This window comes from Centroberyx gerrardi, chromosome 15 (genome assembly GCF_048128805.1).
Source record: "Centroberyx gerrardi isolate f3 chromosome 15, fCenGer3.hap1.cur.20231027, whole genome shotgun sequence".
NCBI lineage: Eukaryota > Metazoa > Chordata > Actinopteri > Beryciformes > Berycidae > Centroberyx > Centroberyx gerrardi.
Window position 1 is genome coordinate 24,921,590 of NC_136011.1, and position 4,547 is coordinate 24,926,136.

The window sequence follows — 4,547 nt, forward strand, 5'->3', positions numbered from 1 at the left end:
TTATGCACAGTGCATGTTTATGATTAAAAAAACGTCCACATACCAAAGCATATCAGCATGATTTTCTACTGAGTAACCTCCACAACAGTAATCTCTCATTTCCACCATGAAGATGAGATAATGGTCACTGGTTAACGTCATCAAAATGGGTCTGGTAAAATGAGAAAATATCTCATTTTATCTCATCATAATTCTTTCATGTGACAGGATTGTTTCAAGACTTTTTACCAATTTCAGTTAAGAGTGTAATCAGGCAGTCCGTCCCTCCAGGTGCGAGCAAGTGTGTGTGAGAGTGAGATAAAAGAGGAGGTAGAGAAAACATCACATTTTTAAAAAAAAACAACACAATTATCTTTTGCAATTTTCACCCATTCCCGCATTTTTATCGCAAAAAACACACAAAAAAATCACAAATTGCATTGTAATTTTTGAGAGAAGCCGCCACAAAATCAAGCATTTTAGGTCGCAATAATCAGAAAAAAACTGCAAAATCCTGATGGGTCTGATCAGGGATTTATTTCTTTGCACATCCAGATACAGATACATTACAGATACAATACATACACATTTCCCTGGATGGTAGAGGTTCAGTCTCTTGCTCAAGGACACTTCAACAGGGACTCACTGTGACCGTTATGGAGATTGAATTTATGACCTTTCGGTTACAGGATGTTTCTGTCAGACGACCACAACCGCCAAACTCATATTCCACAAATTGTGTCCATATTTCATGGCGCCTGTTACATAACTTCAATGCATTAGTCTGTACACTATGTTATGAGACGATAGGAAACATCATCTGAGCACTGTAACTCACCTAATGAGTTGAGCTCTGTCTGTGTGTGTGTGTGTGCATGTGTGTGTGTGTGTGTGTGTGTGTGTGCGGACAGTATTACAAAAGCTGACTGAATGGCAAATGCGGCTTCAAACTGTTTTAATGCAATCTTTTAGTGTTCCGGTGACAGGAAGGTCAACCGGGATCAAAATCTTACATCATAGTATATTTAGTTCTGCATTATTCAAACTGTCCTCTAGTTAGTTTCCCGTTTTTCGGTCAACCTCTTACTGGAAGCTGCGTGTTTAATTGGCTGACCTGTGGAGATTGCATTGTGTTTGACCTGTTACCCTAGAGGCATTAGCTTTAATCACGCACACCATCCACAGCCGAGCAGCATCACACTCATTAAATATACAGACTGGAGCTGCTTGACTAAAGAACCAAAGGAAGAGATTGAAGTCCAAAAGGTTTGTAAAATGGCAAAATCTGGGGGAGAAAAATGCCAGCAGTCCCCCCCAAAAAAACGAATAAACTGCGTCTTTATCCAGCAGTCACATGAACATGATATTCGGTGGACGTTGGTAAAGTCTGTGTAGCCGAAACCTGCTCAGCCAATCCTCGGCCCCGCTCGCATGTCGTTCGTCCCATGTTGTATCCAGTGTCGGCGGAGCTAAGAAGTCTTTTGTCACCCGTGGAGCAAACTTAATACCAGGGCCAGCTGGGTGGCAGAGGTGGCTACCGGTGCCAGTGTCCTCTCTGCAGACACCCTTGGGTGATCACACACACAGCGAACAACACCCGACTGACCACCTGAGACGGCAGGGAGGCGGAGCAGAAGAGACACCCGAGTCCTGGCTCTCTGGCGGTCCCTTCACACCCACCGGCCCGCTGTCATCCTATCCCCGACCTGTTAGTGTCGTTAGCTGGGATTAGCGCCGTCGTCTTGGTTCTGATGACAGTGATTAAGGCACAATGATTAGTGGGATGTGTCTAATGTACGTGAAGCAATTAACACACAGCAGGGTGTACGTATGTATTCATCTAGGCGAGCTTAGATAGATGAAATATGAGGTAATTACTCTCTGAGGTAATTACACTCTGGAGACCAGTGAGATAAAAGAGTAAATATGGGGAGCATTTTCTTTTGAGGAGAATGTCCCTTTATGATATTAAAGAGTTAAACGTATCAGTGAGAGTCTCCTTTAGCGCTTCTACATCCCTCTTATCAGTCTAAATCACAAACTGGAGCTGCAACAGTGAAGAGCGTCCCTTCCCCCCCAAATTGAGACGCCGTATATTCTGTTTGTCCAAATTAATTTCACGTGTTGGGTTTGGTCACTGGCGGGAAATCTTCTAGGCGCACAGAAAGTGACGAATCGAAAGTGAAGAGTGAAATACAAACCTGTCTCCTGGAGTCACCAACGACGGTTGAACCTGCTGCAAAACCTTTTTTTTTCCACCATCTCTCCACCCCCACCAGCCACTAAGAAGAACAAATTTCGGTGCGAGGAGTGTGCACTTTACTGACGTCATGTTTCATAATTTCTAGATAACGAATTGTCCTTCAAACTTTAAAAAAAAACTCAAACAGTTATCTCTCGCTGCCTTGTTGCCTAGTGCAGCTTTAAGCCAAGACTCATATTTGGCATTGCACAGCTCAACTCCCACCATACCAGTCATTCCTTTCTATTCCTTGCGCATGTATGTCATCCTGTGTAAAGCACTATGGGACAAGTGTGTTTTGCTCTAACTATAGTGTTAAAACACTAATTGGACTCATGGAGAGAGAAAGCATACAACGGACAATGGTGAAAAGACAACTTTCAGACAGAGTTCAGAGCTTTTATGCGAAAACACAGCGTACTCATATGTGAATCCTAAGACAGTTATGTATGAGTGTGAATGCACAAGCTGGGGGTCCATTGTTTCCATGGGGGAGACCAGCTGTGAGTCTGTTAAACAGAAGGGAGTAGAGGCTCCCTTCCTCCCCGCAACAGACCCCCTTTATCCCGGCCCGGGTCATTAGGAGACCGGCCCCCTGCTGCTTGGAGTCCCCACACCCATCCCTTTCCCTGTCGCACACACACACACACACACACACACTTACACACATACCTCAAACTTCTTCTTCACTGCTTCTACCGTCTGGGCGCTCTTGTTTTGTCCCTTCCACTCTTCATTACTGTTAGCTTGTAATGTTGATTGATTGACAGATTCTTAAATTAATCACTCTGCACAATAGGAGCGTCAACTAAATTCCCAAGAATGTAAAGTAAAACAAGGATAATGACTTATTGGGGGTGGAGCCCAAGGATGATTTGGATAACTAGCCATAACCAGACTCACTTGTCAAGCCAGTGAGGGTTTTATAACTGATGTTAAGCAGCAGCCACACACACACACACACACACACACACGCACACACACACCGTTTTTCATAACAGCTGAGGTTAGCCAACCATCTTGGCACACTAGAATTACAAACAGGTTTAATTTAAGTTTTAGTTCACAAACATTTCTCAGAGGCAGAGCTGCTCTGGAGGCAGAAATAATCTCATTGGTTCACTTAAATCTCAGTGGGCGGAGCCAAAAATATGGAAAGAGAATTAGTGCCATCAGGAATTGAATTTGAACTGAACTGTGGAATTAAAAATACTAAGGTGTTGTTAAATTCTGTCATTTTTTTATGTCAGTGAATGAACTGTAAGAGTAACTGAATCAAGCTAAAATTAACTGTTGTAGAAAAAATTTGAACATATAGGTCCTAGTTATCTGCAACCTGCTGGCTGGGTTGGCTATGGCTACCTATACTGAGCAGTTAAAGACAATTCCATGATTTGAGTTTTTTGCTCATGTCTTACATTTTCCATCCCTTTAATGTTAATTCTGTTTTTACATACATAAGATATTTTTAAATACCTCTCAGGCTCATTCACTTCCATTCAATTCCAAACTCTCAAGACTTCCAATTCGGTCGGTAAAGGTAATCTATCACTGTGAATGAGAAGCCAACAGTCACATTTAGCAAAGTTTTATCAGAACACCAATATAGCACTTTAAACATTTACATTTTGAGACATCACTTAATTGCTATTGTTTTAGAAAAAAAATAATTAATGAGCATGTTAATCTCATCTTTGGCTCGAATGGCTAGCAGCTCCCTTGTCTCGGAGTCCGTCCAATTTCCAGACATTTTTGAAAACGAAACATTTCGCTCACTTTTCAAATTGTCCTGTTCAGAACAAATACTTGTCAGGAGCAAATCGCAGAATGAAATTCGTCACCAGAGTCTCTTGTGATTGGTTCGCTAGCGTTACGCTACGTTGCGTGCCTGACCCAGGAACCAGGCGGCTTTTGTTCACACTATGGCAAAGAAAGGTTATTGGGAATTTCACGAGGTATTGAGGGGGGAAATTGCTGGATCAAATTTTCCACAATATCGAGTCCGGCTCCTGTTCACCACATGATTCTGACACGGAAAATTTCCGGAAAATTTCTTTCTTTCTTTTTTTACCATTCAAGTTTGCCAGTTAGCTAAATGAGGTTCCTTGGCTTCTTATTTCTGCCGCCAATCTGCAATTTTAGTAATAATTTTAGCAGAAGTGAGAGAGAGAGAGAGAGAGAGAGAGAGAGAGAGAGAGAGAGAGAGAGAGACTGTCTGGCTGAGGTCTCAGTGGCTCCGCCCTCTCTGTTCCTCCTCGAACAACAAAGCAGCGTCACCGTTCAGGAGTCTGCTTTAATGTTCACAGAGTCACAGCCGTCGGCCGGG